At 37.9% G+C, this 24,452-nt stretch overlaps 1 long non-coding RNA gene across 1 annotated transcript in view; it reads left to right on the top strand.

Moving 5' to 3' along the window:
- LOC106498927 (uncharacterized) overlaps window positions 1-24,452 on the top strand; it is a 292,560-nt gene that overhangs the window by 243,435 nt on the left and 24,673 nt on the right. The window lies entirely within an intron of this gene.

Here is a 24,452-nt window from a genome sequence, read left to right as displayed (position 1 = left end):
CCTAGATTGTAAGAAACCCTACGTGGTTTCTTAACTCAAACACAACAGCCCACCCTGCAAATCTCATGTTTCACTACAAAGGAAAATGGAAGATCTTGTAATTAGGGCATTGAATGGGACACAGGAGACTTGGTTGAGTTACTGCATGACCTTGGCAAGTCCCTTAGTCTCTCTGTGCCTTGCTTTCAAAACTGTTAAAATGATCTAGTATTATCTATCCGCTCACTAGGGATTTTGAAGCATAGGTGCAGTGGATGACTATCACTGAAGAGTAAATATCATGGTCCAAATCGTTTCACTGAAATAGATGAACATGTACCACTGCACCCTGAACTTTGAAGACAGTAAAGATGAAAGCCTTCACTCTAAATTTTGCTCTCATGTTAATAAAGTGATTTGTTTGCTTGTGGTAAGGCAACTCTTTCTTCCCTCTGCTTTTTCTGAGGCAGAACTTCAATTTCCTTGGGCTGATCTGCAGTAAAAAGAATTGCTATTAATCTGACAAGTTGTTTCCAACTGCTGCAAGCATGTCATTAAAAGGATCTTCCTAACCCACACATCAGTCTTCTTGACATCTGTCATACAGCTTAGGTCATATATTTTTCTCCTCTATGAGAAAGAGTCATACTGTAAACATTCTTTCATTACTCTTAGTTTCATGTCAAAAAGAATCATATACTTATTTTCAGCTTGTCCAACTTCCCCTACTAATGGTAACTACAGATCTATAAGCATTCTCCCTGATTATCTTTTCTTTGCATCCCTTTCCTAGTTACTGGCAAGCTGCAAAAGACAGAGATGTAGACTTTGTATGAAATTAGCTGTACATACTGCTAACAGATTGCTGGACAATCTAATAATGAAGCCAGTTAGCTCTTATCACTCTATTTCTATTCTTTGCTTTCACTGATAGATGGAGTTCTCTTAAACGGTCCCCAGCTAGGCTCTTCAAACTCTGCTGCTATTTTTTCTTACTCCTCGTTCTCTTTACTGGTCCTCTGCTTGCAACCATCCATTTATGTAACTAATTATACTATTCCTTTCTTTCCACTGCCCTCACCTTTGGTGCTCTTTCTATATTGTAGATAGCTATTTCTGTTTTCCACTTTTAAATGTGCACTTTCATGTCAACAACCAAAATCTGGCATCGTGCTTGACTGTAATTCAGATGTCAGTTTGGATAGAAGCCATTCCTTGGAGGATGTGCATTTGAACTGGCAAGGAATAAATGATGGATAATGAAAATAAGCATTTATTTTGTCAGGACCTCAGCAGATCATTTACTGGAGAGCATATTCTAATGAGTGCCACTCACACCTACCAGATGTGTCATCAGGGATTAGGCCAGGTCCCTAACAAGAGTATTGTTTGATACCCAAGCAATTTGAAGGAGGGAAGGAAGGGGAAAATCGCAGAACTTTAATCAATAAGATAGTAGATGGTTGTGCAGATTTACAAAAAGGCTCAGAGAATTATAGCACCCATATCAACAATGCCTGGTTTAGTCTGTGCTCTGAGTCACATAAATCAATACTAGCCATGTAGCCAGACTGCATCTTCCTCTTCACTTTTTGGTTGTATTTGTCTTTTTGTGTATAATGTAACTGGTAGATTGTCATGATCTGATTGAGAAATGTGGGATACTTGCTGTCACATCATTAGAAACCCTTGGTCCCCAGGATTAGTGTTGACTCCCCGTTTCCACATTCCTCAGCTGTGTTACCACATTCTTTCCTAAAGCTCCAAATATGTGGGCAGCCTTGTCTTCGGGTCACGTGGGCAGCTGAGGTTTGCCCAGGTTTTCTAACAAAATTATTTTAGGTATACACAGATGGATGCTAAATAATAAATTAGTGTTATCATTTTTCTTGCCTCAGTTTCCTCATTGCTTTTTGAAAGGTTTTCTTTTTTCATGTTTGTGTTTTTTATTGTGAATTTCAAATGTCAGGAAGCTTTAAATGACAATAAGAGCATAATTTTCATGATATTCCGTGTTGAATATATGCAAACTTAACTCTCCATGAGTTTGATTCAAAATACTATGTCATAACTGATTCTCTGGAAAGCTCAGTTGCATTCTTAAATTTTTCAGAGTTTCATTAAAATTAGTAAAAATTTTCAGTGAGATCAATGAGAAATTCAAGCCAGAGTTGGGACTGCAGAAACCGTTATTGCTATTTTATTTTTCAGTAAGATGCACATTAGATTAGATGTACACACCATATTCTCCACATTGGGAGAGTCAAATGTGCTTTGAAATCCTGTAAGAGTTGCCTGATACATAACAGCTTGACATCTGTGGGAACAGAGGCAGTTCGATTCCCTGGATTTGCTCAAATGTATGGCATGCTATAGCAACACAGTTTGTCATGACTTTTCCAACAATGAGGGCAAGAAAACTAAAACTAGGGATAATGTTAACCTTGATGATTATGAGGGATTAAGGTCTTTAGGAGTCAGAGATCTGAGAACGTTTAGAAGAACTAAATTTTTAAAGTTACAATATTGCCAAATATCCTCTAATGAAAAATGTCAACCATGCCAGATTGATCATCTTGTTTTTACATTGGATCCACCCTCCAACCTCTTAATCAAATTTACATGTTTAGATTGGAAGCATTTTGAGATAGAATCCAGTCTCTTTTCTTGCCTGTAAGACACCTAATGCATTTCAGGCACAGAATTAAAATAACATTGAAATTCAATATCCTTCCTTTCACATTTCCAGATACATGAGGCAGAATTAGAAATCTGAGCCTATCAAAATTTATAGGGTGCTGTTTGGATCAAGCTTTTTGAGTACTTACTAAATGATTCCATTAAGTAACACCCTATTCTGACTGAAATCCCACATAGTCAATACAGCCATTAGTAACACCTAGTAAAAGGTAATAAGACCTGGCCATAAGTTGATTGTGTTTGTGTTTACATATTTTGAAGGAAATGTACTTATATTTTAATTTATGCATATTACTTTAATTATTTCCAGGCATGGTGTTATTGCCACCTTTTGTCTTTGTCCTTACCAAATGCTGTATGTACATAATAAATTCTATAGTTTAAATACAATCTAAAAAAGAAACAGAGAAATAAAAACAAAAATATGATTTTGCTAATGTAAAAATTTATGGTACACCCAGTTTTGAATGCTGTGTGCAGTTACATTTTTCCCTTTTCTGAAGAGGTTTTAGGAGAACTAGAGACATATAGGTATGTGAAAGGATGATCAAAGATCTGGAAGAGCTTTTGAAGAAAGGAAAGATTAAGTAGACTAGAGTTCCTCAGTTTGGAAAAGTGAGGGGGGATATGATAGAGGTCTATAAAATCCCAACCAGCTTGGAAAAGTGATTAGAAAATTATCCTTCATCCTGGCCTCAGGGGATGTCAGGGTCTAAACAACAAAAGGCTCCTTTTTATAAGAGAGATGACAGAGATACCGTAAGATGCTTCACAGTAGGCACTTGAGATATGAAAAGTTTGCATCATTTTGAAAAGTCATGTAGACAAATTATTGGAAGAAATCTCTGTTTTAGATTATTTAAACACAGAAATAGTCCCTCTGGCTCAGAAAGTCCCTAAGATGCAAAAATTGCTGAATGCCAAGTGATCATATCACAGAGATATCATTGTGTGTTTGCCCCGTTCTTCCATAAGCATTTGTCTTGGGCTGCTACCACAGGCAGGACAGTGGGCTCAGTGGATAGTTCGATATCTCAGTGGCTGAGGGAGTGATGAAAGATGTGGACTCCTGGCCCTCTCACTTAAACTAGTGTAAATGCAACTGAAGTAAATGGAACTGTGAAGAGGCAAAATCTGTGCAGAGGAAGGAAGGGCCTCAACTTAATAGATTAACTTTACGAAACAATAGTTCTCCGCACTGTTGTCCACATAAGTTAATCATCTCCATCATTGCAGATGACATGAAAAAAAATAGTAGAGGAGGGCTGTATTATGTACAGTATTGATTTTTATATATCAGAGAAATGCATGCATGTCAGTTTACCCTAATCCATCTAAATGAAACTACATTGACCAATAGTTCCATTTTCAGCCGTGATCCTCTTCACTGGTGCATATGTAAAAAAATTGGAGTAGATGATCCTTACTTCACATTTATCTTCCTGTGCATTTTATGATTATAATAGTCAAGGGCAATAGCACCAGGGATTGTGTAATATTTTGAGGAAGCAGGGGGAAGAGTAGAAAATACATTAGGTTTTGGACTGGATTTCCTGCAGAGAGCAATGACTAAGATCCCATAAATATTTCCTGTTGGTCCAGCAGCTGCAGAAATTAGTAAGGTTTTCCCCACCCATTTATTTTAAGCCCTCACAGTGCCATCCCTTCACCATGAACTGTATTTAAAATGTAAATAAAAAGAAGGCTTTTAGGAGATTTAACTATTTCCCTTGGTATTTAAATTATTCAATTATAACTAAAGCTATTAAAATACAGTTAATTAAAATGGTTAGATTGTTTTCCTTTGCACTGATCACAGCATTCCCTACTTCTCCCTCTAGCTGTTTAATTCCTATTAAAAATGATAATGCTTTACTTTATTCATAAATGCAGTAACCTTACGTACATTCTTCAAGTGATCTCTTTGGTACAAACTGTGCTGTTTTTCTTCTTTTCTAGCAGTGAAGCGGAAATTCTGCTGTAGTCTTCGGAGGTTTAATCAGCAGTAAGAGGACTCAGAATTCAAACATTAGCATTACCAAGTCACAAGAAACAATACAGCTCCCAGTAAAAAGCATCGGTCTTGTTTTGATGCGATATAATGTCATTAGGGACAGTAGGAGAACCCTGAAGTTTAATAAAAGGTAGAACCTAAATAAAGGTTTCATAACTCACAATATAAAATTACCAGATCTACACTTTTAAATATTTTATTTGAACAGTTTCACAGCATTCTGTTGGGAATAACAATCTAACTGAAGTACAGATGGGTAAGTGCTTTAAAAAACATAAAAGATGCCAAGGCAAGTTCATCTGGTCTCATCTTTATCGTCACAGATAAGAAGGCGACAAATCTACCCCTCTGATTTGTGGCATTGTGATAAGAACATTATGACCCTTCTCTTCTCCTCCAAGTTCATAGAGGCTTTTCTCTCATGTGGGTTGTTGTCTCCTTTGGGAGGTGATGCTAAATTATGGTGAACTGAGGAGATCTGGATAGCCTTACACTCTCACTGAATGACAGGGTTTTTTAAGGTAAGACCCAAAAGAAGCTGCTTGCAGCTGTTTACATAACCTTGCATGGGTTTGTTATGTAGCACAAGACAAATGTCTGTGGAAGCACAAAGGATTATGCAGCCACCATAAGAATAGTGACATCAAGTAAAATGAGTACTTGGACCTCAGTATGATGGGAAGGTCAGGTCTTGGTATGCCTCTGATCATCAAAGTTTTGTGTATCTCTATGTATAAGGCCATGTCTGCAATACTGATTTTTTTCCTACCTTGTTGGAGAAGGGTGAAGGGGAGGGATATGGATATGTTTCTTAAAGAAGGCAGAGCCCTGAGTAATTTGGCATTGTTTCTTCTCTACTGTGAGTGTTTGCACAGAGTGAGAGCATACAGCCTAGGAAGATAACAGTTTACATGTAGATACATTCATAGGCCACTGCTGAAGTTCTAGCTCCACTGAAGCAGATGTCAGAATTCCTTGCATTTCAGATGGGCCACTCTTGCTTATTTTTGTGTAGTATCAATATCACAAGGAGGCACTCTCTCTTCCATGTTTTTCAAGGGCATTGAAAGTTTTAGATACTGCTACAACTCACAAGCTTAATAAACATTATTTGCTATACACAGGACTGCCTGTAATAACGATGCTGTTGGGGAACAGTGCAGTCTGTCACCTGTAGTGTTACAGAGAACATGCAACACGTGTCAATGAGAGTGAGAGGGCTACAGCCTGTTCAATGTGTGTGGGAATTGGATAGGAGGGTTAAAACGCTAGTTTAAGGCTGCGTGATGTAGCACATTGGTAGGAAAATAGTGCAGATAATATAGTCAGTTTAGTTTTAATCCTGAGCAAAATTAAAACAAGCCCAGCTTATTATAGCTAATGAAAGGGTGATGGAAAGTCAGTGATTCATGCTTATTATTTTAGTTTCTGATAGCTGCAGTAGATATTGTTTGATAAATATTGTTTGATTATGAACCTTGAGAAATCATTTTAATAGGAGTGGAAGTGGAGAACGATGGTTCATGTAGAATCATCTAGAGAACTGTAAGCAGGAGACTTGGCTAGATTTCAAAAACCTCTGGTGTTTTAGCCCATTAGCCCATTAAACTTTTAATCTAAGAAAGGTTTATTTCCTAGAACTCTGCCCATTTTTCAGTCATATGACTTCTTTTTAACTAAGAGTGAGATCTCGGTGGAATGTAGCATTTATTTTGCCTAACTCTATACCTCTTTTTCCATAAGACTTTTTTTCACACAGTGAAATGATTCGTTTGCCACTTGAATGAGGGTTGCAGTGATTTTTCCTCGGTAACCCTGCATGTCTCTGAGTCTTTGGGGAACCTTAAAAAAGAACTGTGAACAGGACCGCTTCCAAAACAGAGTCCAGTGTTCAAGACTTAGAAATATTGGGATTCCTTATCAACTCTAATAAAAAGCGTAGCTGAAAACTTCAAAGGAAATTTTTTCTTAGTTGAAAATTGAGTTTTCAGTAAAAGACATTACATGTTTTTATGCTCTGTAATGTTACATAATATTGAATTCAGCTAGCCACCTTCAGTTCTGTTTTTCATTTTGTTCTTCTTGTAATCTTGTTCAAGGACTCTAAATTTGTCTTGGGTTTTAGTGAATACCATGAACCTGGTGATTCAGAAATATGCTACAGAATATGGCTGGTCACTTACTCAGTGGAGCCTCCTACAGTGATGATGTCTGCCTGTGAGTTTCTAATGCGATTTGTGTATGGAAATATAGATGTTGCTTCTAAAGTGGTTTTTTTTAATCCACACAGTCCTTCTCTGAAGGACTTTGTAAGGGGTTCTCTCTCCTTCCTTGGCTAGACCATTACAGTTACAGTCACTATCAGCGTTCAAGTTTTCTGTCGCCTGGTTTAGTTAGTGTGACCGTTTCAACTGGGCCTCTGATGGTGGAAATTCTTAGCTGATCTTTCTCATATTAAGTTTTCCATAACACATTTCCTTTATCAAAAGGAATACCTGAGGCAGTTTATTTTTTTCCAGACTAGCTTTTAATTGTTATGTGTTTTCATTATTCTGAGGGCTTATTACAGAATTTTGTTTATGAAATTTCTATATGATTACAATCTCATTTGTTAAGTAGATGGTTGGGATGATAGAGTTCTTGAGAAATCAGTTTGGCACTGGCATAAATCCATGTATTTGAAAGGATTGATTCTTGTTTTGTATTAGGGTTGGCTCCTCATAATTTTCCATTTGTTGTATTATTATATGTTTGTTGCTAAACATGGGAAAGAGTCTATAGGAATTAAAATAAGTACGTTTTTGTTACTGCTCTACTTTGTCGGTTGTTTAAATGGCATAAATAAAAGTGTAACTTTTGTTGCAAAATTAGAAAGTCCATAGCCATGCATTTGACAAACGTAGCATTAAAATAAAAAGTATTCATTCAAGCCAAGTTTTAAACTTCATAATGCATTGACACCTGCTGTGTTCTTTTAAGTACTGTTACTACAACCAGCTACTCCTTTGCGGCTCCAGTGCCACCCTGTCTCTTCTCACTCTTTCCTATTACGAGTGAGGGAAATAATTGGTTCCTCAGAGAATTCTGGGTAGTAGTTCAGGTTAGATCACTGACTATTTGTAAAAGACTGGCTGATTCATTTTGAACTTATTGTTCCTTGATAAATTTGCTATTGTCATGGGGTAAAAGCAAGATACAGTTTCAAATTCTATGTTGCAACTGAGTCAATTTTAATCTCATCCACTGGTGTTATGTTTGAGGCCACTTTAGGAAATGTCATAGTTTTGCATTAGCTATAAAACAATCCTGATTTGTAAAAGATCTTCAATTATTTCTCATTATATAGTAAGAAAATCATTCCTAGTATCTTTTTTATATCGTTAATTTTTTTCTGGTCCCAACTGCATCTGCTTTTTGGATTTTTAAGAACACCGATAGGAAGCTTTGCAGGTGCAGAATAACTGCTTCCTGGAGATGGCAATATTTTACAGCAGGTGACTGATTGCCTACTACTTGGGTGGTTTATGGTAAAGACAATCAAAGAGAAGCAATCCAAAAATGCTCTCAAAATCTGTAGTGGAGAACAGTTTTCCTCTAGCTGGAAATACACACAATAAGAGCTCCAGTGCCGAGGTGCATGGATGGAGAGTGAAGATCAGAAAGCCGGTTCAAACACACTGCAATGCCCAAGTATTCCCACGCCACAGCTCATTTTGGCTAATCCTAGGCAGCGTAAGGGCCACACACCAGTTCCTGCTGCAGCTTAGCCTGTCTCTTAGAACACACTCACCCCGTGTTTGCTCTTTTACATCTGTCATACACTTATGCAAAAGTTCCCGGTAATATGACTGCTAGTCTTGGATCGGGGTCAATTCCAATCATCATTCCATTCAGTGATAGTAGGGTTTCTGCTTCCTTAGTGCATCGCCAAGCCTAGCATCATTCCTGTATGCAGTGCCACCATTTCCCTCTTGAATACTGCTCTACAGCATCTTTTTAAAATATCTAGTCTCATGTGGCATACAGAATTATTTAGCATCATTCTTCTATTATGTGTAGCTCTGTGACCTGATTATTTATATTACAAATCAAATACAGTATGTGATAAGACGTCCAAAGTGAATGACCCATTGGAAAGTCTTTACCAGTTTCAAATCATGCCAAAATCCCCAAACTACAAGTCAGTAATCAAATCAAATGTTTCAAAATTCAGCATGTCATGTACCACTGTGTGATACACCATTTAGTACTTTCATATTTCAGACCTTGTCATGGGCCCAACTAAGAATTATTTTTCTCCTAAGTCTTATTTTATATGAAAACCTGTTGAGAATGTGATATTATTTGTATCTCCTCCCTTGCTACAAGTCTAGGTCTAACCACTGACATTTGACATAAATTCAAACCTGCAAAGTTAAAAGCATGAACTTATACATGAGTCAAGCTGAGGCAGCCAGTGCTCTTTGAATGGAGTGGTATAAAATTCACATTCATGTGGACAGTCAGGGATTATAACAAACTATTACTGTGTCATTCTTTTGTGAATGTAAGTGGACAGCTGACCAAAATATCAGCTTTCCATTTGACAAGAAATATTGCCATATGGAAATCTGAGTTATTAAAAAGTAGAATTTCCCCCCATTCACTAAAATATAATTTGACATTTAAAATTTTCATGTTTCTTTTTGTTTACAGTGATGTTGTTACTTTACACTATGAATTAGACTGATTGTTAAGGAGATGCCAAACTAATTCAATAAAAATGTAAGAGAAATTTGAATCTAGAAAAAAGATAATTGTTTTACTGGGGATAAAATAGCAATATCTCAGGTCTTATCTCATTATAACATGACAGTAGTAAAACAGTCAGTGATATTACTACATTGTGAAATAACCTAAAAATAATAAAAAACATATAAAAGGTAAAGATCCACTACATTCTATGTTTTGCCCACAGAAATTAAATGTTATTGTTATTTGACCATATTTTTATGAAAGTGAGCTTCAAAAAAATTCTCTGCGAAGAGGTGAGGAGCAACTGAAAGTGCTTGGTGGTACATGTTTGGGCACAGTACTGATCAGGCCACTGTAAGCTCTGGAGAATCCCTGCAAAAGAACTCTAATTGGTAGATATGATTGAATTTTTTGTTTAAAATATTTACTCAACAAAGAAAATAGCTTTTTTTACACAAAATAGAAATTCCATTTAATGCTGACATTTTAAGTGTGTTGGTGAAAATTTGCAGCTTACTACTGTTCAGCAGTTTCCTTACCAGCCCTATTAATAGGGCAAAACTGTAACTTGCCTCTTCACAGGTCTGTCCAGAGAGGATATGTGAGGCACAGGACTGAAATCTCCTTGCAGGCATGCACCAGTTGGAGTTAAAATATCAGCGAGCAGTTCTGGGCCAGAGCAAACAGCTATGTCAGATTCCCAAGGAAGCCTGGAGAGGGAGGGAGGCACACTGTGTCCTTATATCTGACAGCCTGTAGTGTCAAACAGTGACATATTACAAACATACCCTCGAAGGATGCAGACATGCTGTTCTGCACATGCTGTTCTGGTAATCCTGGAGGTATTTTACTTGCGCCCACGCAGCTACCACTGGGCTGTCCTACTGAATCGCTACCCCCTAATTCTCTCTCTTCAGCGCCTCTAAATGACCATGGGTTAGCCCCATGTGACTTTGAAATTTTGTATTACCTTTTCTCTCCAATACCGTGCAATAAAAGCTATCATTTAACTTCAGATCTAGCTGCACTAGTTTTACTTCTCCAGTCTCTCTATCTCTCGCTTACCGTTTCTTTTGGGCCAGTATGCAAATTCGAGTTGTATAACTAACCTGTGAGTCATTCTTCCACTTGCAAAATCTCTCTTTGGGTGGGCCTTGCTGGCTTTCAGTTAACTGTCTCTGCTGTTACCACTGGCATGGTTTTTATTCTCTTCTTTGCATAGCCCTCATGTTCATAATCATGATTTTTTCCAATGAACAAGTGTCATGTTTAATTATAACAGCCATTTCAGTCTTCAAAGCCTGTAGCACAGACAACATGCAATGTATCCATGATTGTATTCTCTTTTAGTAAATCTGATGAGTTCCTACTCCCCAAACCAAAACAAAGCCTCTTAATATTTACATTTCTTTATTCAAATAATGTTTACTTGTCAAAACTGTAGAAAGACAGAGACCAAGAAAACAAGACTTGTTATGCTGATTTCATTAATGCAGTGTATCAGTCTAATATGAGGCTGAGAGAATATGCTCCTTATTTTTATATTAATTAGTAATGTTTAGTTACATTTGTTTATTTAAATTGTGCTATTCTATTTCCAGAGAGCAAATCTGAAGTCTGGTAGAAACCTGGTAATTGTACAGTAATCATATTGCTTGTGATTGGTTAGTGCTTGCCCTCTGTCTCATGATTACCATTATAAGTGGAATGAAAACTCTAGAAACCTTGCTTATTTGTTGTGCGAGTGGTGGAGTCCTTGAAGAAGGGTGTATAAATCAAGTGGACATTAAAAATACAATGTATTTCAACATTACTGCCTACAACCAAGTTGGGTACTTAACAGCTATTCCTTTTTGAAAATAATGCTTGTCATGGATTTTTCTTTAATAAAAGCTTTGGAAAAAAATCCAAGCATAAAAGGAGTGAGAGTGTTGCGTAGTGTTTAGGGAAAAAATTGAGCAGTTTTCTGTTAACTCTGCAATGTGCAAAGCAAATATGCTGTTGTTCTTGATTATTGATGAATAGGGTTTATTATCAAGGGATAGAGGAATAGAAATGGAAAACATTTGTACTGATACCTTTGTGAATTCAGCTATACCATCCTTTGAGCCTATGTTCTCCCTGGATTTTTTAAAAGTCAGATTTCATAAATAATTATATTAGGCTGGCATCCAAAATTGCATTCATCAGGGAAAAAAAATTATTTGTGTAAACAGAATGAACTTGAGTGAAAGTAGAAAGTTTTTTGTACAAGTTGGGCCCATTCAACTAAGGAACAGAGAATGTGTATCAATTCTGACTAAGAATCTATGAGCAGTTTGCAAACAAACAATGTTTAGATGAAGTATTCATTGAATGATCTTAAATAATAATCTCTAAAAATTATGCTTTATTCACCAACAAGAGATAGAAACAGAGACATCATCTTTGTTTTAGGGAAATCTGTTCTCAGATTCCTTGGAAAAGAGCATCAGCTGCATTTGGCACAGATTGCAGGGAGGGTAGAAAACTCGCCTGTAAATCATTCATGTAATCTCTGGTCTTCAAGCTGTTCCGGGGCTACTTTGGACCCCGAAGTACTTTAGACCAGCATCAGCACTAGCGCTAGCTCTAGCTCATGTCTTGCCATCAGGATCCACTTCAGCCCCCAGGGATCTTTGCAACTTTTCCGCCACATACCTTTTTCTAGCCCACCTGTGCAACCCACAGACATACCATATTCTGGGCAACTCTCCAAAAGACCAAACCCACATGCCAGCAAAACACAAAACAATTGGAAAATGATCAAGGAGTTTGTATTTTGAAGGAAAAAGAGGGCTAAAGCATTACCGAGCAAGAGGCCCATCAGTCCCAGAGAAGACAATGCCATCTTATGTAAAACATTCAAATCCTAGAGGAACTGAATCAGAAAAATAGTAAAGAATGGAGATTTAAGATGCTTATGTAGAAGGTAACTTTCATGTTTAATAGGACATGAGAATCAATTACAAAGAATTAAAATACGTTAAAAGCTATGGAGTAAGTTAATCAGGACTGAGGAATTTGATTATTGGGGCCAAATGATGGAAAATGAGACAGTGCAAACTGACTAGAAAATGAAATACTGTCCCAAAAATTATTTTATAATGTTTTTATGTTTTAGACACCTTTTATATGAACTACAATGACATTTTAAAAAGAAGTGTGGGCATTCGCTGTTCATGATGGTAATAGAAGAAAATCAGGAAACACTAAAATATATTCTTGATAACTGACTAAACAGAACACTTTTTAGAGTATGAGAAATTTTAGATACTGTGAATCTCAACAATGAGAGACAGATTTGCTTTGAGGGAGTAAAAGTAGAGTAAGAACTAAGAAGCTAAGATTTTAAAAGACATGTAAGAGATTTAGTCATCTAGCTTAAACTGTTGAAAATATTAGTAATTAGAGGATATACAATATGAGACTCGGCAATGATAAGTGCAAGTGATGTTTTAGTGGACCTATTTAATCATGTTTTCAGGCACCTATGCCTGGGCCAACAGAATTAATCGTGAAATTTTTCTCCTGTGTTGGGCTGAACTCAGCTGAATGTGATTAAAATTTTCTCTATTGACTTGGAAACTGGCTCTGAAACATAATGATGTACAGCAACATGTTCATACAAATTAGTAACAATTCTTTTATGTAGATCCAACCAATGTAAATAAGGATCACTTTTAACAAAGGATTTTCTTTATTACTGTATGTTTTTCTGCAATAACAGTACACTATTTTAATTTTTTTGCCTCTTAATGGGTTATGATTTAACTAGGGAATTGCATTGAAAAAGTGGCTTCAGTTTCCTCATTCCTCTGATTTTAATGAAAGCCAAAAAGCTAATCTCAATGACTAGTACGTGACACAGCCCCCTCTCCTCCCTACTCCTCTAATACTGTCCTGGTAAACTGCCTTGTGTCATTCATATTTTTTTCTCTAGTATTAATAAGTACACAGGATTTAGTTAGCAAATGTTGTTACAGATAGATCGTTCCTCAGCACTGATACATTTTTTTCTTTCAAATCCTAAAGGCTCACTTTGGGTGTACATATAGTTAGCATTTGTATGGTAAGAAGTATCAACTTACAAGGTGAAAAATATCAGTGATATGCGAAGGCCTCTACACTGGATTTTTATGATTTTTTCATCACTGAGTAGCAGCATGGTAAAAATTCCTAGCTGACGTCCCCAATGCCTATATTTGCAATGGTGAAGCCTAAAAGCCACCTGAAAGTGGGTAGAGGCTGGGGAATGACACTGGAAAACCAATGTAGATTGGCAGCCACCATCTCTGGAGGAACTTTTCTTCCACGTCTCTGAATGTGGAAGAATTTTGCAAATTCATTAGTTCCTTTTTGTTGCCTTATGTAGTAAAAGCTTTTCTTCCCAATCTTTTTATGGATTAAAAAACCATCATAGGGTGTGGTGAACTTTTAAATGATGGATAAGATTTCTTGAAATGGTTTCCTAAGTTAGACATTCAGGTCTATATTGGTGAAAATGAAATCATTTCAGAACATAAGTATCTGGCACTTAACCAATTCTCACTGAAAGTTAGTTCATATACCTTTTTTGATAACCTTGTCTGCATAAATATAATATGAACTTTGGCTCCATAGTATAAATGTAAGTGCATTATAGTTACTGATCAGCATTTTGAAAAGTTATTAGTGATTTTGGGAAACATACTTTTTGTGAATACTAAGACACTCAAAACTGTTTGTCACCTCTAAAAAATATGAGCTGTTATTCATGGCTGAGTATGTAGTTACTGTTATTAATATGCTCATGACTTAATTATCATGGCCACTGTACCAAGAACTTCTCCAGATTGTAGGTCTGTTTACATAACACCAAAAAGAAATGGATATAAGGTTTTGAATCTGTTTCACATTTGCTGTTCGGATGCCTTATGACTCAGATGTCCTATTTCTTTTTGCTCTTTTTCAGGCTGTGGAATGAATGATTGTTCAAGTCTTTGAGATTTGGCTATTAAGATGTTTGAAATCAGAGTGATTGCTACCATCCTTTATGTGACCTCTGATGGAAGAGTCCAGAGGCAATACTGTAAATTGTCTTTCCACGTGCACATATTCTATCAGGAGACAGAGTAGCATATTTTGAGATTAAAGCTCAACATCAAATAAAAATCAATTTCATCAGCAGTTCTCCAGTTATAACTGTTATAGTTACTCTTATTTTGACATAACACCTCAAAGATTAAAGTGTCACTAAGTTTTTAAGTTGGGTCTGTTTTCTGTTGATAATATGAATTTCATCTCTTAAATTTACTACAAATTAGGCTTCAGGGACCTATAACAGATTTCATTTGAATCTATCCCAATTTGACAAATCATTTAAGCACATGCTTAAGCTTGTCCTTCTTCTGCAAAGTGTTTCAGCATATGTTTAGGGCTCGGTAGGGACAGTGAGACATGAGTATGTGCTAACAATTAAATTTGAAAGTTAAGTGTGTGCTTGAGTGTTTTGCAGAATAGAGATGGACTCCTAAATTGAATAAGTAGAATGAAGTGTCTGTATCATTCCCCTGTGTTGAAAACTGCATTTCCAGCTATGAGTAAGTTCAACTTAAAGAAAAAAGAAACCTGCAGAAGAGAGTCCTGTTGTTTTATCATTAATCGATATGAACAAAACAGAAACCCTCCAGTTTCAAGCCGCAGTGCACTAGATCTTTGAAACTGCATTTCCCCTCAGCCCCATCTTCTTGCTAATTTCCATGTACAGTTTATATTCTGTAACTGAAATCAAAAGACATACTTTACATTTAATGCTCTTTGAAGTTAGTGTTTAAAACAAACAAACAAAAGGAATTAAGACAACATAAGCTCTGTCTTTCAATTTAACAAAATAACTTACAAAAGGACAATTTTGTTTTGACTGGAGAGTTTATTCACATGATTTAAACCTTCCACATTCTTTCTTTATTTTTCTTGTTTTAAGATAAGGCCGAGTTCTTTTATCTGCTGGGCAAGATCCTCTTTTTCTTGTGGAAGAATGTCTCATCTCTATTGCTCTGAAGCTGCACAGAATATATTTGCATTAAAAATACAGTTTTTGCTGGAGAGTTTTTTATCCGAAACAAAGAACAAGTTGCAGACCATTATACATGTCCTTTTTTCCCAGGTTAGTTTTTATGAGTGACCTACTAAAATCTTCACAGAGCAGAACAGAGTTCCTTATAACTTGAAATAACAAAACTGAGTCAAAAATTCATCCTCAAAAATCCATTCTTCTCTGTCCTGTGAGTGGATTTTTCTTCACATCAGTGACTTTTGTGGACAGTTTTGCTAATTCAGAGCAAGGAGAATAAATATTTTGAAATGGTTCTTCCTAGAGTGTGTCTTGTTTTGGGCATAGAAGAGGCAATTGGGTAGTTCAGATTCTGTTCCCGGCTCTTGGCTCTTCTACAGACTTGCTGGTTGTGTCATTCAGTCTAGTTGTCCAAGTTCTTTTTTTTCATGAACTTAAGTTAAAGAAAGAAATACTCCAGGTATTTCCTGGAGTAATTGCCTCCTACTTTGCAGCACACCTCCAAAAGAGCATTGCGATGGCAGCAAGGCACTGACCCACCAGCCCAGCCCAACCGAGTTCACCAAAGGATTCAGGAGTGGGAGCCCAAAAGAGTAGCAAACTGTTACTGTTACTCTGAGAATAAGACATCATAACATTATGCTTATTTCTTTGCTCTGCAGCAGTTTCAAGGCTTGGAAAGTCCTTACGAAATTTGACAGTAATTTATGCTAATGATGTTTTAAAGCCAAACTGCTTGCTAGTAAAATGTGTTGCTACTCTTTTTCCTTCAGTGGTTTTTCATTCATGAGAACAGATTATGGTCCACAATATTCATGAAACACACTAAAATGACAATTCATGGATCTCTAAAAAACAGTTTCTTGGTCCAGAAATTCAGGATTACTTTTCTAGCCCGGAGACTGCCAATTCATTATTGTCCTAATCAGAGCATGTGTAACTCAAAACTTGATTTCGATTCAGATGTAGCCTTTGTTTGGAGTCTCCTGCACCACCAACATCTGTTCCTTTCAGTAGGATTTTTCCACTTGGATCCCGACCTGCTCTGCCAGCCGGTGTCTCTGGCCCTTCTCCAGCCTCACGCTGCCAGGAGCACACGGTGTCCACCCCTCTGCACCTGTCTGCTCCCGCAGCCCAAAGTGGGGTGAGCGCTGAGGCAGTGCCAGCGCCGCAGAGCAGAGCTCGGGCCAGGGGCTTGGGTGAGCTGTGTGTTGCCCTATGCACGCGGGAGATCCCTGGGAAGGAGCTGCGGCTCCTCTGAGGCCATGAGCTGCTGACAGTCCCAGCTGGTGATAAATCCCTGTGCAAGTGCCGTTCCGTTTTCTCTCCTGATCTGTGCTAAGATATGGATAAGCTTCATATTTTTAGTGTATGCTAGTATGCTTCTTTTGCCAGTAGTACCAACATGGCCTATATGGAAAATGAGGAGTATAATAAAACAGGATGAAGAAATCTTGGGGGAAAAAAATCACTTGCTTCAGAGGGCAGGATCAGGAACTTCTGAAGCTGCAGAGTTAACTAAGAGCAGATAGTTTTTCAAAAAAAATTGTGAGTTGTCTGGTTATTGCTGTCCAGTGGACCAAGGACCTAAAAGTCTGCCTGACCTGTCTTAGTTTCCCTTGTACTAGTGCACTTGCTATCATCATTCCTGGTTTATTCACTTGCACGATGGTAGTGCTCAAAGGCTCAGCTCATGACTGTGTCCCTATTGTGCTGGCTACTGTACAAGCACAATTGCAGAGAGAAAACCGTTTTTTGGAGGGACTACTAATGTCAACATTTTCAATATACAGAATAAAGTTATTTTTCTAAAACCATTTTACTAAGTAAATCTGTTGCAAATTCCTTGAGTATCAAATTACACTAGCTAGTAAATTTGCAATAACAACTTGATATTAATTCTTTAGCTTTAGCATTCCTATGATTTTCTTGCTGTGTGCCCTTTAGTTTCCCTTTACATAATGCTGCTGATGATTACTTCTATATTTTCCATAGTATTCGTTTGCCAAAGGCCTGAAATCATAGTGAAGATAAGAATATTAACCATCCAAAGTGTAATGATACATTTTCCCCTTCCTATTTGTTATAAATTATTGCCCAGTTTTCAGAGGTGAGGAGTACTGGTGCCGGTGTGAATTAGAAATATGCTGAACTATCTTAGGTCAGGATCTGTTTGTTCAGTATAGATGCACTTTTTCTTTTCAAATAGCAAATTATGTTAATGTCAGAAACATCTGCTGTAAAGCAAAACAAAAATTTTCTAAAGCATACAGAGGTCTGTATCTCTATGACCCTTGTGAAAATGAGAGGGAATATAAAATAGGTGTAAAGTATTCCAGTTGCAATCTGATATCATTTGCGTTGGTTTAAATGATTCATCAAAGTCCAGGGCAGCAGTGTTTGTATCTACTGCATTTATTTAGAAACTTGTCTGGGAACAAAACAGAAAGTTTTGGGAGGTTTTGAGGGACAGGAAAAAGAAAATCTAAATTTTGGTCTGGGGCTCGGAGCACAAGGTGATTCAAAGTTTGATTAATCTATTTTTATTACAAAACAATTCATGCTTTTAATTAATGCCTCTACTTGGACTCTTGACAGAAATCTTGGAGTGGACACAGACATTCCTAATGGACACACATTCTTAATTTAAAAATTTTTCAAGTTACTTCAGCATATTAGGTATGTTAACTCCTATCCCCTGCCCCCTCTTTTTAAACAATAAATGACAGAATAGTCTGGAAAATTTGTATTACTACTAGCCTGCAGTAGCCTCTAGTGGCCTGAGGCAACTGGTTGTGTGCAAAATACAAATGCTGCTTGCGCCCATTACTTTACTTTTTTAGATACGTGTGAGTTAAATACATATCTATATCTGCTGTATTTGAGATAATACTTGGTCCTGGGCCAGTGTAATGCAAGACAAAAAAAACCCCCTTCATGTACATTTTCAGCAGAGCAGAAAAACAAGTCTGAATTTGAATTTATGTTTATTATGCTTGAGCATTAGCTAAGAAGCCTTTACTGAAGTTGTAGTCAGCGTAACAGAACGGGTATTAATTCTGTTTGAGAGTCCAGGCTTGGTCAAGGCTTTCAGGTCAACTGGTTTTTACCTAGCTAGAGTCTTAAATATCTCAGAAACACCTTACTTATGGAAAGAAACACAAACTCAGTTTTATGCATTTTATTAAAAATATTTAAAGAATGAACACAGAAAATTCTGTCACAAATGCTAGGCTATGACTGATAAGCAAAACAAACACATATGAAAACAATAAAAATATCCAACCATGAGGAAATCAACAAGCTAGTTTTGATATTAATTTAGAATTAAAGTATCAGATTAATATTACAAATAAGCCTTATAAACTCTAAGGAATGATTTAAGAGCAAGGCTGTTCATAGAGTTAGAAACCCTAACAAAATCATTTTAACTGAGTCAACTGAATGTAAGCTGAGGATGACTGAGTATTTTGCTGCTGAAATCAAATTACTGTTTCATTTTTGAACCACCAAATCAGAGCCAAATAGAAAGTTTCCACTCTTGAATTGACATTGTGATGGCTAACACTTCCCTTCGTTTTCCTCCTCAGTAGAGATATTAGATTATGGGTCTTGAAAGAACACTCTGATTAGTGGAAATATAATAGATGACAGCTTTATATTTTTTTAAATCATAAACCCAGAAGATAGAACCCATTTTACTGAATATCTTTATGAGATTGTTTCAAGAATCCTTAAACCTGTCTGGCATCTTCCTTGTATAGACACTGTAAGCCCATACGGACATGCGTGCATACAATATACTTTTACACTCTATAGTCAAAGGATAAAAGGCTTGTCCGTCTCCCAGCTAATAAAACAAAAGACAAAAATAGTAAAAAAAGAAAGAAAGAAAGAAAAGAAAAGATACAAAGTATAATCAGGTGTTTCAAGATCCTAATCTCTGGATTCTTCTTGAGGTAGAACAATAGTCATGAAGCCAGAAGATGTTGGTACAATGCTCTTAGCCAGTGGTCTTTCTGTACAAGGAGAGACTAGTTAAAGGCTAGGGAAGAATCTTTTTTTATAAAATAACTACTTTGTTTCAAGGTGATTTGGTCTTGGATTCTGGAAATTCCCTTTTCCTTCAAATAGCTTGTTGAACTGAAAAACAAAACTTCTCCTGCTTATCCTTAACTCCAATGATTTATGAGCGTCAATCACTCTGTCTTATTGCATTTCTGTCCAATCTCTATGTGTGAAACCTGGGACTATGCAACTCATTCCACTAAGGTCTGAGATAGATATATCATTGTTGTTGTTATTATCAACATGATAAAGTCAAACTTGCACTTTTTGGGGGCGTTTAAATCAAGTTTTTCTCTGTAGAGTCACAGGAGACAGAGATTGCTCCAAACAGTCATGCACAGCACCTTCATTAGGTCCCTGCTTTGAAGTGACCTCTGGAGAAGCTTCTCTCTCTCCACTAACTCTATAGGGATCTAGAGAGTCATTTCTTACTTCATCACCTAAATTAGGAGCCTAAAGTTAAAGTGGTGTGAGTATTCCCAATATGTCACTATTTTACAGAAATGCAACCTCAAATTGTATGACAATAACTGACTGAAAAGGCTAACAACAGCCAGGTTTCCACTGGTGACTTAAAACAAAATATGAGCGTTATGTAACCCAGCTGCATCATTTATCTTGCAAGGAAGATCGTTTAATAATCTATATTTTGGAACCAGTGCATAAATCAAAGTTTTCACATTTTATAAGATTTTATCTTGATAGAGAAAGGTTACCACCCTCTGGAAAAAAAAAAAAGTCACAGCAAATCTATGTTACTATGTAAGCCAGTTGTTTTATAATTGTGAATTCCAGGTTTGATGTTATGATTTTCAAATAAAAGCAGATCTCAAGGGAAGAAGGAAAGGCAAATTATGCCAGGGTGTACTTTCATGACCAGTTTGAACCAATATAAATTCACACAGCTGCCAAAAAGGCTATCCCCATTCTCATTGCACATACACATTGGCTTTTCATCTGTCAGCACCTGTCTTATGCAGCTGTGGGGGCAGCCAGATCAGGGTACTGATCTTGTTGAAAACTAGACCCTTTTCAGTCCTTGTATTAATTTTCATTCATTTGGATCCTTGGGCAATCACAGCAATGCTAGTGCTCACAGAAGAAAAGTAGCAGGTATATACAACTGAAATACTGAAAAGAGTAGGACTGTCCCTTTTTGCAGAAGAATGCAGTCAGATCAATTTAAATTGATAATGAAAGGCCAGCCCTCAGGAACCCCAGACCCTGGTGGCAAGAGAGAAAGTCTGGAGAGAGGAAGACTTTCCCTTGGTGGAGGAGGAGTGGGTTAGAGATCATTTAAGCAAACTTGACACCCACAAATCCATGGGCCCTGATGGGATGCACCCACGAGTGCTGAGGGAGCTGGCGGACATTATTGCTAAGCCGCTCTCCATCATCTTTGAAAGGTCATGGAGAACAGGAGAGGTGCCCGAGGACTGGAAGAAAGCCAATGTCACCCCAGTCTTTAAAAAGGGCAAGAAGGAGGACCCAGGGAACTACAGGCCAGTCAGCCTCACCTCCATCCCTGGAAAGGTGATGGAGCAGCTCATCCTGGAAGCCATCTCCACGCATGTGGAGGAAAAGAAGGTGATCAGGAGTAGTCAGCATGGCTTCACCAAGGGGAAATCATGCCTAACCAATCTGATAGCCTTCTATGATGGAATGACTGGCTGGGTAGATGAGGGGAGAGCAGTGGATGTTGTCTACCTAGACTTCAGCAAGGCTTTTGACACTGTCTCCCATAGCATCCTCATAGACAAGCTCAGGAAGTGTGGGTTAGATGAGTGGACAGTGAGGTGGATTGAGAACTGGCTGAATGGCAGAGCTCAGAGAGTTGTGCTCAGTGGCACAGAGTCTAGTTGGAGGCCTGTAGCTAGCGGTGTCCCCCAGGGGTCAGTCCTGGGTCCAGTCTTGTTCAACTTCTTCATCAATGACCTGGATGAAGGCACAGAGTGCACCCTCAGCAAGTTTGCTGACGATACAAAACTGGGAGGAGTGGCCGATACGCCAGAGGGCTGTGCTGCCATTCAAAGAGACTTGGACAGGCTGGAGAGGTGGGCAGAGAGGAACCTCATGAAATTCAACAAAGGGAAGTGCAGGGTCCTGCACCTGGGGAGGAATAACCCCATGCAGCAGTACAGGTTGGGGGTTGACCTGCTGGAAAGCAGCTCTGCTGAGAAGGACCTGGGAGTGCTGGTGGACACCAAGTTAAGTATGAGGCAGCAATGTGCCCTTGTGGCCAAGAAGGCCAATGGTATCCTGGGCTGCATCAGAAAGAGTGTTGCCAGCAGGTCGAGGGAGGTGATTCTCCCCCTCTACTCAGCCCTGGTGAGGCCACATCTAGAGTACTGCGTCCAGTTCTGGGCTCCCCAGTACAAGAGGGATGTGGCACTACTGGAGCAAGTCCAGCGAAGGGCCACAAAGATGATTAGGGGACTGGAGCATCTCTCTTATGAGGAAAGGCTGAGAGAGCTGGGCCTGTTTAGCTTGGAGAAGAGAAGGCTGAGAGGAGATCTTATCAATGTGTACAAGTATCTGAAGGGAGGGTGTCGAGAGGATGGGGCCAGACTCTTTTCAGTGGTGACGAGCGACAGGACGCGAGGCAATGGGCACAAACTGAAACACAGACACTTCCATCTTAACATGAGGAAAAACTTTTTCACTGTGAGGGTGACAGAGCACTGGAACAGGTTGCCCCGAGAGGTGGTGGAGTCTCCTTCTCTGGAGATATTCAAAATGCGCCTGGATGCAATCCTGTGCAATGTGCTCTAGGTGACCCTGCTTGAGCAGGGGGGTTGGACTAGATGATCTCCAGAGGTCCCTTCCAACCTCAGTGATTCTGTGATTCTGTGATTCTGTGAAAACATCCCCTTGGTTAGGAGAAGCATAAATAGGATTTAATCATATGATAAAAACATATCTATGCCCGTATTTACATGAGAAAACATGCTGGTATATTTACTGCAGAATAAACTATTCTGGAAGAGTTAATTACATGGGCTTTCTGTTCCAGAATGGAAATCACTGTCATCCTAGAATAGTTACTCCAGAATAATATCAATTTTTAAGTACAGTCTCTCCATCGAAATTTATTCAGGAACAGTTGGGTTAGCCACTTTCCTCAGCAGACAAGACATAAAAAGGATTGTTTGGAGTACTAAGAATGTACTTAGTGTTGACATTATTCTTGGAAAGTTTGGAAAAATCTGTCTGTTTACTTAGTGTAGATAGCAGAGTATACTGACATTTTCTTGCTTAACACCTGAAAACTCATCTTTGCTCTTTTTCTGTTCTGCTGAATTGTAGCTGCTCAGTCTAATTGCTTGAGAGGGGAATCAAACATAGTGTGATACTTAAGAATCCCAGGAACAAGTCTAGAGAGTTAGTCTTACATATAAAACCATTAATGCAGCTCCACACCTCAGTAGAGCTGTAGTTCCCCGTTCCTAATCTTTCTTAAGACTAAACTAAACCAACCTAAACATGCATACACCTTAGAGCTCAGATGTTTGAGTTGCTCTGTTACTCATTAGCATTATGTGAAGGAAAGGGCAAAGCAGTCTGGATAGTATAAAACACACACTTCACCACTGGACCGCTGCCCAGAGCCTGAATCAAGCCCAAGTCAATCCTTATTGATGTTCGAAATATTTCAGGCTGTTTTTTTTCTCTTTCTTTTGTATACTTCTCAGGTCTTCTTAGAAACAAAAATTAAAAATGATGAAAATGCTAGGACAGATTTTTGTCTGATGACGTACAGGAAGTGGTAGAAATTAGCATTAACTTTTTCAACTCAAGAAAGCCTTAAATATGTGGTTCCTGGATTTCCTTGGAGTCAGTTGTAACTCAGGCTTATCTTTACTAGATAGCATGACTCATTTAATTAGGAGAAAGACTGTATGTTCACAAATGGGGGAAAATACAGTGTTTCCATCTGCTGTGATTTTACTGTGACTCTTGAGGCGGCTGCTGTTTTTTCAGAAATAACTCAGCTTTCATTTGAAAACTTATGAAGTAAGGTTCTCTCTCTTACACTTACAGAGTAAAGCTTGGAAAATGTGATTGTCCATGGCTAAAAAGCTAATAGGTTTTTAAAATAATTCAAAAAGAGCAACTGAAAAAACCCCCACCATTTTGGGACCTGGCTCACATTTTTAGTATTTGGGGTTGGCAGAACTAGGAATAGAAATCTGCAAGGAGGATGGGATGAAATAAATCCCAGGTATCCCTAGCCTGAATGGTTGATGATTTTATCTAAATATATCTCTGATATTCATAAGTAGAGGCAGGATGGTCCTGCTGGAAGAGCACAACTCTATCCCATAGCACTAGGAAACAGGACAGCTGGATTTTTTTCTGCTTCCCACCTTTTAACAATCTGCCTACGCATTTTTCAGAGTGGTGTGCACTCTGTAAGTGAATGCAATGGTCTCTCGGGAAAACTTAGTCCTTTATCTTCTGTGTTTCAGTTCCTTATACATAAAACAAGAGATAATGATAATCCTTTTCATTTCTGGGCCTGTATTGTCTACCTATTTTTAACGCACAATAAATAAGTTGTGTTATGGTATAATACTTATTTCACAAAAATTAAGTGTGATGGAACTCTTCTGCAGCCAATAAACGTGCCTACTGTAAGGGTAGAAGGAATCATGACAATGAGCTGCGTAACTGAAGGCGACCTGTGTAACTCATGCCACAGGACCTTACCTATAGGCAGTGTTTGCATAAGGTCCATAACTTCCAATTCTATTTGTTTTACAACTATGTAAACTGAATGTGTTGAGAAATGACAGCAAGTCAGCAGCGGAACCAAGAGTTCCAGTTATAGTGTATGAAGAGTTAATAAATGATTAGTGGATGTTTTAATAAATAATTATAGGT

This window comes from Apteryx mantelli, chromosome 7, assembly GCF_036417845.1.
Source record: "Apteryx mantelli isolate bAptMan1 chromosome 7, bAptMan1.hap1, whole genome shotgun sequence".
In the NCBI taxonomy this organism is placed as follows: Eukaryota; Metazoa; Chordata; class Aves; order Apterygiformes; family Apterygidae; genus Apteryx; species Apteryx mantelli.
Note: the sequence above shows the minus strand (reverse complement) of the source record. Positions and strands in the feature narration are given on the sequence as shown.